This window comes from Myxocyprinus asiaticus, chromosome 40, assembly GCF_019703515.2.
Source record: "Myxocyprinus asiaticus isolate MX2 ecotype Aquarium Trade chromosome 40, UBuf_Myxa_2, whole genome shotgun sequence".
NCBI lineage: Eukaryota > Metazoa > Chordata > Actinopteri > Cypriniformes > Catostomidae > Myxocyprinus > Myxocyprinus asiaticus.
In genome coordinates, this window is record NC_059383.1 from 4,659,535 (window position 1) to 4,673,196 (window position 13,662).

Here is a 13,662-nt window from a genome sequence, read left to right on the forward strand (position 1 = left end):
ACCTTTCTTGGGGAGCAAAGTTAAAACAGCTCTTCTGCAGCTTAGTGGCAGTTGTCCTTTATCCAATCTATCACTTAAGACTGCAAGTAAATCTTCTCCCAACAAATGCCAATATGCCTTATAAAAATCAAAAGGCAACCCATCTAATCTGGTGCTTTACTATACTTCATACTCTGCAAAGCATTGAAAAGTTCCTCTATTGTTAAGGGACATACCAATTTTGCATATGAATCTTCATTCACTTTTGGAAGATCTGACGCAAATTCAGCCATTAACCGGCCATCCACAAAACTGCTGGCATACAGCTCCTTATAAAAACTGACAGCCCTTTTATGAATGTCAGATACCTCAGTAAGAACTTTTCCATCTTCTGACCGTAAACACAGAATACTTTTACTTTGGCCATTTTTCCTTTCCAAATTGAAGAAGAACTTGGACGGGGCATCCATTTCAGAAAGACTCTGAAATCTGGATCCAGATTACAGAGTGTTTCTGAAATGGATGCCCGTACCTAATATGATGATGAGACCTTGTACCTAATAGATCTGCTAATGCTTCTTTTTTTCCCTTTAAGAGCCCGCAATTGGTTTTGATTTGCAGTGGCTCCATTTAAAGCCTGAAGTTCCACAATATCCATCTCTAGACTTCTTATGGATTGAACCATGTCTCTAGTAACATTAAAAGTGTACTGATTACAGAGTTTTTGTATCTGCACCTTCCCAATATCCCACCACTGTTGTATTGATGTAAAAGAAAACTTTTTAGATTTCCACCCCAACCAAAAGAAGGAAAAACATTTACAAAAATGAGCATCTTCAAGTAAAGCGCAATTAAAATGCCAGTAGGCACTCTTATTTTTAATAGAATTAATAAAGACACATGCTACTACCATTGAGTGGTCAGAGAAACCAACAGGACAAATATAACAAGATTTAAAACATTGTTTCTGATATTTAAAACAATAACAAATATCTAATCAAGCTAAAGAAATGCAATTTGGGCCCATGTATATTGCCTTTCATTACAATGAAAAATCCTCCACACATCAGAGTTGACAAGTTTTAATCATATTTAGTAATTTACTTCTTGATGCCATATGAGGTTCAAAGTGATTTCTATTTAAATCATTACTTGTACAGTTAAAATCTCCACCCAGTACTAAAAAACTTTTCATATTACATTGTTTCAGACTACCACATAAAATTTCAAGAAACAACATTCTTTCCAATGACTTTACAGGAGCATAGACATTTATCATTTCATAGTAACATTTTTAAACTTTGCTATTATCTTAATTAATCTACCTTGTATTACTTCTATAACATCATAAGATATTGGTAGACAAGTCTTTGAAAACAAAACAGCCACCCCAGCACTAAGAGCAGTCGTATGACTCAATATAGGCAAACAGGTCTACCTGTGCCTGCCCGAATCGACTCCAAATCAGCTGGACCACCTGAGGGTGGAGTCTCCACTCTCCCCTGAGGATAACCTGCCGTGACAGCGCGTCCACTGCAGTGTTGAGGTTGCCCGGGATGTGAGTGGCTTGCAGCAACTTGAGGTGCTGCTGACTCCAGAGGAGACAGCAGGCGAGTTGTGACATACAACGGGAGTGCAGACCGCCTTGACGGTTGACATATGCTACCGTTGCCGTGTTGTCTGTCCGAACTAACAAATGCTTGCCCTGTTTCAATGGCCGAAACCTCCGCAGGTCGAGCAAAATTGCCAGTAACTCGAGGCAGTTGATGTGCCAATGCAGCTGCGGGCCCATCCATGAGCCGGTTGCGTGCCCGTTGCATACAGTGCCCCAGCCCGTTTTGGAGGCGTCTGTCGTAACCACGACACGCCTGGAGACCTGCTCTAGGGGAACGCTTGCCCGTAGAAATGTGAGGTCGGTCCAAGGGCTGAAGAGGTGGTGACAGATAGGCATGATGGCCATGCGATGTGTCCCGTGGCGCCATGCCCATCTTGGGACTCAAGTCTGAAGCTAGTGCTGAAGCGGTCTCATATGCATCAACCCGAGTGGAGTGGCCACTGCTGAGGATGCAATATGCCCCAGGAGCCTCTGAAACAGTTTCAGTGGAACCGCTGTCTTCTGTCTGAACGCCTTCAAACAGGTCAACGAGACTGAGTCCAACTCCAAGCCAAGAAAAGAGATGCTCTGAACCAGGAGAAGCTTGCTCTTTTCCCAGTTGACCCAACGCCCTAGTCACTGAGGTGCGAGAGCACCAGGTCCCTGTGTGCACACAACACATCCAGAGAGTAAGCTATGATTAGCAATCTTCGAGATAGTTGAGGATGCGAATACCCACTTCCCTTAGTGGGGGCAAGGGCTGCCTCTGCGACCTTCGTGAAGACGCGAAGGGACAAGGACAGGCCGAAAGGGAGGACCTTGTACTGATGCACCCAACCCTCGAATGCAAACCGCAGGAAGGGTCTGTGTCGAGGAAGAATCGAGACGTGGAAGTACGCGTCCTTCAGGTCTACTGCCGCGAACCAATCTTGATGCCAGATGCTCGCTAGAATGCATTTTTGCATCAGCATCTTGAACGGGAGTCTGTGTAAAGCCCAGTTCAGTACTCGCAGGTCCAAGATTGGCCACAACCCACCGCCTTTATTCGGTACAATGAAGTAGGGGCTGTAAATCCCCTTTTTCATCTCGGCCGGAGGGACAGTATCTATCGCATCCATCCGTAGGAGGGTAGCGATCTCCACGCGCAAAGTAGCAGCATTCTTGCCCTTCACCGAGGTGAAGTGGATGCCGCTGAACCTGGGTGGACGCCTGGCGAAGTGAATCGCATAGCCAAGTCGGACGGTCCGGACCAACCATCGCGATGGGTTGGAAAGTGCAAGCCACGCGTCCAAGCTCCGGGCGACCAAGGGGACAATCTCGTTGGACATACCTCCGGGTGGGGCCTCGTGGCGGGGCGGAGCTAAGGTGCCACACTGTGTCGTGGCCCTGCTGAGTTCAGGGACATCAAAGTACTTACATGGCTCCTTGTGACCACCCCCGGAACAGCCTGGGACAGGGGAGGAAGAGACCTGTCCTCGTGACCCATGGAGACTGTCACGTCGGTGGCGGATTTGTGCCACAGCTGGGCGCGCAGGGGCGGGGAGACCACCGCTGGAGCACCAAACCTGCCAAAATGGAGTGGTGGATGGTGGTCATGATGACGGCTGTGCACACCGGGTATGTGACCCAGGGAACAAGGAAACCGCTCTTGCTGAACTCTTGGGTACCGCAGCCACTTGTGCATGCGGCGCAATTAAATGCAAAGGTAACAAAAGATTCTCCTCCTGGCCCTCCACTGGGGGATGGAGTGGTCTGCTTACCAGCTCCAGAGCAGCGGGTTCCTTCGTCCCTGGGTCGCCTGTCTCAGAAGCGCTTCGAAGCCTTTCACAGGTTCTTGGTGGCCATGAGATGGGTGGCGTCTGCTTCCTGCGGTGAGCTCCACACAGGGTGGGGTGGGCTGCGGTGGAGCCGGTGCAGTCACCGCAGGGGGACGCCCTTGGCGACAAGCAGACGGGGCGCGGGATCTTGAGCCGTGCCAGGGCAGGATGTGCCGGATAGCCTCCGTCTGCTGCTTCACCGCTGAGAACTGCTGGGCAAAGTCCTCGACGGTGTCGCTGGACTGGCCAACCTGGGAAATGGGGGCACCAAGGAACCGTGCCTTGTCGGCCTCTCCCATCTCGACCAGGTTGAGCCAAAGGTGGCGCTCCTGGATCACCAAGGTGGACATCGCCCGCCCGAGAGACCGCGCCATGACCTTCGTCGCTCAGAGAGCTAGGTCGGTCGCCGAGCACAGCTCCTGCATTAATCCCGGGGCAGAACTACCCTCGTGCAGTTCCTTTAACGCCTTGGCTCGGTGGACTTGCTGGAGAGCCACGACGTGCAGGGCGGAGGCGGCTTGTCCAGCAGCACCATAGGCTTTGGCCGTCAGGGATGACGTAAACCTACAGGCTTTGGACGGGAGCTTTGGGCGCCCGCGCCAGGTGGTGGCGCTCTGCAGGCATAGGTCCACCGGGGGGATTGCCAAATAGCCCTTGGCCGCCCCACCATCGAGGGTAGTGAGGGTGGAGAAGCTGAAAGATCGGGACCGGGCAGTAAAAGGTGCCTCCCACGACCTTGTCATCTCCTCATGCACTTCCGGGAAGAAAGAAACGGGGGTGGGGCGTGGCTGTGAGCGGCGCCGCTAGCCCAGGAACCAATCATTGAGCCGCGAGGGTTCAAGGGAGAGCGGAGGGTTCCACTCTAGCCTGACACTCGCGGGTGCCGGGAAAGCATGTCCGTCATCTCCGCATCAGCCTGTGACTGGGCGAACGCACCTGAAGGGAGGAGCCCAGCTGAGGCTTCCGCGTCCAACTGGACGAGCCCGCTCTCCGATGCTGCGCTTGAGAGCTCATCACCTTCGCGGGCTCCGAATAAGTGGTCGAACTCGCCGTGAGATGAGCCGGCGGACTCATCCGGAAGCCCGATCGGGGCAGACGAGCATGCTGGGGAATGGGAGGTCCATGGGGGGATACCCGGCTGAGGTGGTCCCATTGGGGTCCCCAAATTGCCCCCAGTGCTAGCCGCGCTGGCCTCATACCTGTGGATAGAAGGAACGAGGTGGGGAGCCTCTGGGGTGGCTTGCTTTCTTACGAATGCAAGCCGCGACTGCATCGTTGACATGGACATGTTCTCGCAATGAGTACATGACCCATCCACGAACTGTCTCCGTGTGAGCTGGCCCAGACACGAAAGACAGTGATCATCAGAAGGCGAGAGATAATGAGCGCAACCAAGAATAACACACAAACGGAAAGGCATCTTTAAAAAGACGTTCCGTGTGTGCCACTTTTTTAGAATATACTCTTTTATTTTTGCCGAAGCGCCCAGGGGTGTTCTCTGCAGTGCACCAGTGTAGAGGGGGGAGAAGCCGCTGAAATGCGCCAGCAGAGGTGAATGAACAGCCGTGGGAATTCAGCTTAGTGAGAATGGACCGTTCGGCTCCGAAGAGAAAATCTGAATGAGTGGTTGCATACCAGTTCCTTTTATATCCGTATGTTCGGGGGAGTGGTATGAAAATACCACTCACCAATTTTCACTGGCATTTTATCAAAGACCAGCATTGTCTTGGGCTCCCAAGAGTGACCCCTAGTGTCACTACATCGACACAATGTCGAGTGAGTGACAGATAGGGAACAACTCTTAAGTAAACAGACCTTTGAAATAGGAAAGGACTCCACAGTCATGCTCCGATTCACACTCCACTCACTCAGCAAATGCCCACGCATGCGCAGGAGAGAGAGAGTGAGAGAGAGAGAGAGAGACTGATTCAGTGTGTATGGACATCAGTTGAGATTTTACTATATTTGCAGGTAACTGTATTTTTTTCTTAAATGGTACTTACTGTATACTGAGGCACATTCTAAGAATATGGTATATGCTAATATATATATACACACACACACACACAGTATATATTTCATATTTGGTTCCATTGAGTTCAAAAAACAAAACAAAAAGGATTATAAATCCCAATCATTTTCTCACTTTCCTCAGTCTTGACTATGAAGGTAAGTCCACCAAAAAAACAAAAGGAAACAAAAAAGAAAATACTGCCAAGACAGAACAAGATATTCATTAAAAGATCTTTTGTGTTCTGCATAAAAAGAAAGTCACAAGGGTTTGGAACAACATAATAGTGAGTTAATTATAAAAAAAAAAAAAGAAACTAAAAAAATAGTTATTAAAAAAAAATAGTTTTTGGTGAACTATTGCTTTAAATCTTATACAACTCAAGACAGCTCAAGACAGACAAAGAGTGACAGTAATGATCAATATCATTGCGTATTCAGTATATTGAAGTCACTCCATTGCAGAGCTGATGCTGTTTACAATAGATAAACAAATCCAATGTGACCGCCCACTTCTTAACCTCTTCAGCTCTACTTCATATTTTGACTGCAACCTGCATTTTTTACTCCCAAAATCTAAAAAAGCTTAAAAAAGCACACCATACACACATACAGCAAACTAATTGCAAAATATTACTCTCATTTTACAGAAAACCCCTCAAATTTCAAAATACGATTTCAGTAATTCATAACTAACACTGTATACTGCATGTTTACAGTCCAATGATGAACATACATTTTTTTTAATCCTGTCTTTAAAAGCATTTGATTCAGGCTCTGTCTGCTCTATGTCCCTGCAAAAGGTTTAAGTTCATTCCACTAGATGGCAGCAAGTATAGACACAGAAAAATATGTTTTCCTCTATTACCTTCCAGAACAATATACAGATCTGAAAGGCAGGAGGTGCTCTGACACAGCTGAGCACTTGCCATGTCATGTGCTCATCCATAAGCATGCAATTTATTTTGTGATCCCATGCACCTTCCCTTGTGTTTTTTTATTTTTTATTCAAATTAATTATCATTACAAGCTTTATGTCCTCATCTTGAATTTTTTTATTCCATGTAACCAGGGCACATTAACACTCGCCCACCCACCAAATGCAGGTAGAACAAGGAAGTTGTGTGTCACACATTCTAGCACCTTTGGCAGGTGACATTTTCAGGGTTTTTCCTGTAGATTTTCCTTCTAATACTTTAAAAGAATATGCTTTCCATTTGACATGTGCATCTGCGCAGAGCAAATGAAGCGTGGTTTTACGCGAACGACCACAGTGCACACCAGTATACCACAAAATGTATGCAAGTCATTTTAATTATACACAGATAGTTGTACAGTACAACATTTTGCAGAAAGTCAAATATCTCAAACGGCAAGACAGCCTTGACATTATAAACAGCACTGATGAGGAAAAGGGGAGACAACTAAGTGTCATGCTTCAATATTACAAGACTTTTTAAACTACACATCATCACCCTTAAATCATCACCCTTACGGAAATGTATCATGTTTTTACTGAAGTAACACTAAGTGGTATTATGACAGAAATATTATAAATTCATATTAAATCTATTAGGGTGAATCTATTAGACTTCATTTCAGTCAGGATCACTTCCATCATATGAATACTTGACTTGAATAAATACTTTTATTCACTTTTATTTACTTTATGAAGTGAATGGTTTTGAATACTTTTATTTATAGATAATTAAAGCAATCTGTTGGTCTTGGTTGCATGGTTCGGTTCTGGGCAAAGTCTCCACCAATCTATGCACCCATGCATGGATAGAGCAGGGAGTGCAGCGAATAAACCTCCCCAGGGGTAACAGAAATGATCCAGCAGAATTATAACAACCTTGTTCCATTTTCTAAACATTCTGACAGTGCAACGTGATACAATCCTTCACTGCATAATAGATTAAATGGACACTTAAAAGAGCTTCAAATATATAAAGTTGATAAATCAAGCACAAGTAGCAATAACACATTTAAGTTAGGAATTCCGAACTGGCAAATTGTTGTAGTCTTGGAGCACAGAACACAAGACATATGTAGAGAAAACTAAAAAGCAAAGCTGCCATACAATATGTGGAGCTGGAAATGAAGGAGGGTGTTAAGTGCAGCTTATATCCATGCTATGGAAAGGCAGCTAAGGCAATAAATAAATGTAGGACTTAAATAGAACTGCTCTGATAAGCGTATCAATTGTGTTGGTAGACATCGTGATCAGCTGATTGCTTGACATGACCTGCCTGAACTGATGTTATGCTTGATTTCAGTATGGACCACTTCTGTCAAATCAATACTTGACTTGAATATTTTTTTCACTTATAGCCAATTAAAGCAATCTGTTAGTGTTGGAGGTATGGTTCTGTTCTGGCCAAACTCTCCGCCCATCCATGCAGCCAGCCATGCATGGACAGAGCAGGGATTGCAGCGAACCCCCCGCCCACCCAACCCCATCCCCCCAACCAACAGATGATGCTGAAAGGTGCTTAACTGATCGTGACAGTCAGAATGAATGCTGAGATATCAAATTAACAAAATTCTGAATCCATAGCTATGAGCACTGACCGCTGCTAAATAATCTCAAGTGATGCTGAATCGAATCCATGGCTGCAAACGTTGACTGCTGGATGTTGCATGTAACTGATAGGAGCTTCTAATTCAAAGGCTGTGTGCTGTAGTCTCAGAGCTGTCCTTAAAGGAATAATGGACTTGCTCTTATGTTTGTCTACCACAATATACAAAGTACCCAACCGCTTTGTACCCAACTGGTATTTCTGTTTCCACATTATGTATGTGGGTTATCTGTTTATTGGGAGTCTCATGGAATATTCTCTGATTAAAGTGTAAAGAGTCTCATGGAATTTTCTGTGGCAAAATGAAACTGTTATCTCTATTAGATTTGCTTCTCTAGGTCTGTGTTCACAATCACTAATTTGTCTCTTGCATAGACCCAGCTATGCTGTATGCATCTCCGTAAATCTCAGTAAAGCTCACTTGAGGACTTCTGGTTACGTGAAACGAGGGATGGCAGCATAATACTGGTGCTCTTGGTCATTTATTTTAAAAGCCCTTGGAATTCAAATTACTCTTGAAATAAACTGTGTTATATGACAGGAAAATGAGTGGGGCAAAATCTAAGGAAGTATTAGTGAAACAAAAAACTCAGGAGGAGTGTGCTGAAATGGCTGAAGACAATGACAACTTTCCAGAGGAAAAAGAACATGGTGCCTAAATTTTGCATGCTAAACGAGCCCTTAGCAAGGATATCTATGATCTAAAAAAGAGATGAGGAAAGATTTTAGGTAACTCAAGAACAAGTTCAAGGACATCAAGACAGAAATGAACAGCCTGAAGAGCAACATAAACCAGAAGCTGCAAGATATCGCCAGGGATATCCAAACTAACGGCACAAGAATTAACGAGACAGAGAAACAGATAACAGAACTTGAGACCGTCAACCTTGAACTGAGGGATCACAGATCTCGAAGTTCATTCACGGCGAAATAATATCCGAATATACGGCATTAAAGAGGGAGCAGAAGTTGAATCTGTGTTCAGATTTGTTAACGATCTCCTGAAAAGGGAGCTTTCATTGGACAATAAACTGAATCTTCAAATTCAGAGAGCACACAGGTCGCTAGGCCCTAGAACTCAAAATAATGCTACACCAAGATCTGTTATTGTCAGTTTTTTGCAATACAACACTAAAGAATTGGTGCTGCGGGCGGCCTGGGTGAAGGAAACACAACTTGATGGCAGACCCATTTCCTTTGCTCAAGGTTGTCTGCTGGAAGTGAACGCAAAGCTCAAAGAAAACAAAGAAATAAAGAAAATTCTGAAGGAGAACAAAATCCAATTTCAGACACCCTACCCTGCCAACATGCGAGTGCACTGGGAGTCAGGTACCCAACTACACAACAATGCGACCGAAGCAGCAGAAGATTGAAACAAAAGAGAATATGCATTGGAGCTGGTCCAAGCAGTGGATTGCGCCACATGGGAGGACAGATTAACACAGCATCCTCAGTGGCAGAGAGCTGGCAATAGTAAACATGACCATATACAAGAGAATCTGCGGAGCTTCCAAAGGCAGCAACTGGGATCGGACTAATATCTGTGTAATTGAATTGTGCTCTTGTAAGGTACAGTATGCAGACCTGGGTTAAGACTTTAAAGAAAGTACTTGGTTACGGGCTGGCCAAAATTAGAATATGAGACTATGCTCCTTCATGATTAGAATCTGCTCATATTGAAAAGAAATATATTGGACGTGTGATTTGTTTCAATAAGGAACTAAAATTGTGCGATATGATATTACAAGATTTGAAAAATAAGACCGGCAAGAATTTGACTGATTATTCGCAGAGCTACACAAGAAGGGGGATCCCTTTAACTGTTAGCGAGGGATCCCAACCAGATGTAGGATTTGATCCCACACCCAAAGAGTGGAGTTGGGATTGTGTAGGTTTGTGTTGGATCTAAATTTTGGAAGTCAGTACTTTTTGAATGTTTTCTCAGTTTTGTTGGCTGTTGATATGTTGCCAGTATCAGTTCCTGAATCTAAATGGTATATGCATAGTTCTCTTAGAGCCGCATTTTTCTTTATGTCTTTTTATGTCATAGAGTATTTTGTTTGTTCTTCTTAAATGAAACAAACATTAAGTAAAAAAAAAAAAAGGTTTTGACATTCACAACTGTATCCAACAATTAAAATAATACAACAGTGTCATAATTTCAACATTATATATTGAATAGGGAGTCGCATGGCGCAATGCGAGGTTCGGACATGTGAACAGCGAGCTCTTCGCACTTTGCTAGTTTTAATACTTTTTATGTCATAAACCGGTGAGATTCAATACACCCTGATTCTTAACTGTTCTAGGAAGACAGTATGTCAAAGAATTCAAAATGAGACATCTGGTGACATTAAAAGACACTTACATGCTCAAGCTGAAGCCCCCGAGCAGCAGGCCGCAAGCCCATGAGCCGATTTGGTCGGTGAGGTGAAGGAAACTCAGCGAGAATTGATGAACATGTCGGCAATGCTGATGAAGGTCTCTGCTGACTTGGAAGAGCTTGCTGTAATACGTCAATCGATCACTGGCATAGAGACGAAATTCACTGAGATGGTTACAAGAGTGGAGGATGTCAAGAAACGGATCGATTATCTGGAGTCATTGGAGAGGGAATTAGCTGATAATCCGCTAGCGACCAGGGTGGATTTGGAGCGCGTCTGGGAGAAGCTGGAAGATTTGGAGAACCAGAGCTGGAAGAGTTGGAATTTCTGAGGGAGCAGAGGGGCAGAATATGGTGGAATTCCTGTATGGGCTCTTATTGAGTCTGCTCTACATAACAGGCTATAAGCTGGAAATCAAGCGAGCTCACAGAGTTCTGGCTCGGCGGTCCGTTGAGGGAGACAGAATCCATCAATTCTGGCCAAATTTCTGAGATCATCCGATAAAAGTCTGGTGTTACGTGAGGCGAGGAGTAAAGGAAGGCTTTCTTGGAAGAACCACAGCATTTTCTTGTTCCCAGACTTTGCGAATTCGACAAGAGAGAAACGTGATCGATTCAAGGAATGCAAGAAACTCTTACATCAGTGTAAGGATGCTTTTGCACTGATGTTCCCGGCCAAATTGAGAATAGATGCTAAGGATGGCCGCAAAATATTTACATGTAACCAGCAAGCCATTTCCTTCATAAAGTCAATGGACTGAGTAAGTTATTTTGTGGTACTCACGTTGCAGCCAAGTGAGCCTGACTAACTGAACATTCACTTGGCCATCTGAGGAAACTGGGCGCCTTTTTTGTTTCTTTTTGTGCTGGTTCCGCCTAGTGGCTGGAGCTTGTTTTGTGGAGGAACACACCTTAGGGACAGTTATGTGGATGAATCGACATGTTCTGTGTGTTTATTCCACCTATTGGCTGGAGTTTGTTTATAGATTTTCTTCTGTTGTGTAATTCTGTCTCACAAAATGTGTATAGAAACACCAGACTTAAACAATCCAACGGCAAAGTTGTCGCGGGGGCTCTCGTAGGCGTACATGGAGTGTTTGAGTTTAGAAGGATGGACGCTGGTTGGCGCTGTTGTGCGCAGGTTTTTCTTTTTTCTGTTTGTTTAGTTCGGGGGGGAAGTTTGGGGTTTGATTGTTGCACTAATGTTGGAATGTGGTCTTTATAATTTTATTTTTTACACACAATCTATATTTTCTAATATGTCAAAATGTCAAATGTTAATATGAGTGGATTGTCTCTCTCCATGTGGAATGTGAATGGGTTGGGGCACCCCATAAAAAATGTAAGAAATATGATATAGTGTTTCTTCAAGACACGCATCTTTCCCAGCAGGAACCTGAAAAATTTGGGAAGATATGGAGTGGACATGTTTTCTTTAGTGCTGGCTCAAGTAAGAGCAGGGGAGTCATTACACTGATAAGTAAGCATCAACAATTCAAATGTCTCAAACAGATTAAAGATAAATTAGGAAGAGTCATTATTGTTTTAGCAGAAATTTAGGGGCAAAGTCTGATTTTGGCTAATATTTATGCACTTAATGCTGATGATCAGGGCTTTTTTATAGATCTTGAAGGGATGCTGCAAACCGCTGGCAACCCTCATGATATAATATTGGGAGGAGACTTTAATCTTTTGATGGACTCAGTCCTTGATCACAGTGAAGCAAAATTGTGTAAGCCCCCTAGAGCAACATTGTCGCTTCACAGGATGTGTAAAAATCTTGGTCTTACAGATATTTGGAGACTTTTGAACCCATCTGGTAGGGACTATACATTTTATTAATCAGTCCATAAGATTTATTCTAGAATATATTTTTTCTTGATATCTAAGTCCCTCATTTCATATGTTGTTGATTGCTCAGTTGGAAACATCTTAGTCTCAGATCATGCCCTGGTGAGTTTAGAGATGTTGCCACATACTGAGAAAAATAAATCATTATGTATCCCTTTTGCAAAATCCTGAATTCCAACAAATATTAAAGGCTGAAATCAATGTCTATATGGAGACCAACTGGTCCTCAGTATCCTCTGTGGGCTTGGCTTGGGAGGCACTTAAGGGAGTTCTTAGGGGTCGGATCATACCATATGCCTCATTCACCAAAAAATCCAAAGCACAAGAACTCATGGAATTGGAAGTGAATATTAAAAGTGCCAAGGCAGAGCTGAAGCACCGAATGTTGTCTGATGGCCTCAGAGAATTGACCCAATTGAAATTCAGATATAATACTATTTTGTCATGGAAGGTGGCATTTTGGCTATTCATGGCAAGACAGTCAAACTTTGAGTTGTGGGACAAAGCAAGGAAGCTTTTGGCTAGATATATAAAGCAGGGTGAGTCTTTTTCTACCATTCCCTCAGTGAAATCTGCTGGTGTTAAAATATTTACCTCTTATATTAATAATGCTTTTAAAGAATTATATCTTGATCTCTATAGTTCCATGTCTTCATCTACTAATGAAGATATTAGAAACTTTGTGGAACCAGTAGAACTCCCTAAAAAAATTCTATTGATTCTGAGATAATTACCTCGCCAAGCTCCTCCAAGATTTAGGCCTTGACTACAGGCAAGTCTCCGGGGCCAGATGGGTTTGCAACTGAATTTTTTTAATCTTATGCTACAGAACTGGCTCCACTTTTGCTAGAAGTTTATATGGAATCATTAAAGAATGGAAAGCTTCCGCCAACCATGACACAAGCCTGGATCAGTCTTATTCTTAAAAAGGACAAAGATCCAAGCGAGTGTAAGAGTTACTGTCCAATTTCCCTGATCCAGTCTGATGTTAAAATATTGTCAAAAATTCTGGTTAACCAATTAATTAAAGTTATGACATCTCTTATACATATAGATCAATTGGGGCTGCAGCACTTCTGATAACATTAGGCGTCAGTGGCAAATGATCAGACTCCAGTCACTGCCATCTCACGTGACACCAAAAAGGTGTTTGATATGGTAGAATGGTATTATCTTTTACAGATTTTGGAAATATATGGGATTGGGAATACTTTTATTGGATGGATCAAGTTACTTTATAGACACCGATACAAACAAATTGATTAATTTCAGATTATTTACTCTGGATAAGGGCACCCAGCAGGGTTGCCCTCTTTCCCCATTATTGTTCTGTCTTGCCCTGGAACCATTAGCAGCTGCGATAAGAAAGGAAGATGATTTTCCAGGGGTGGTGGCGGGAGGTATGGCACATAAGCTTTTGCTTTACGCAGATGATATTTTATTATT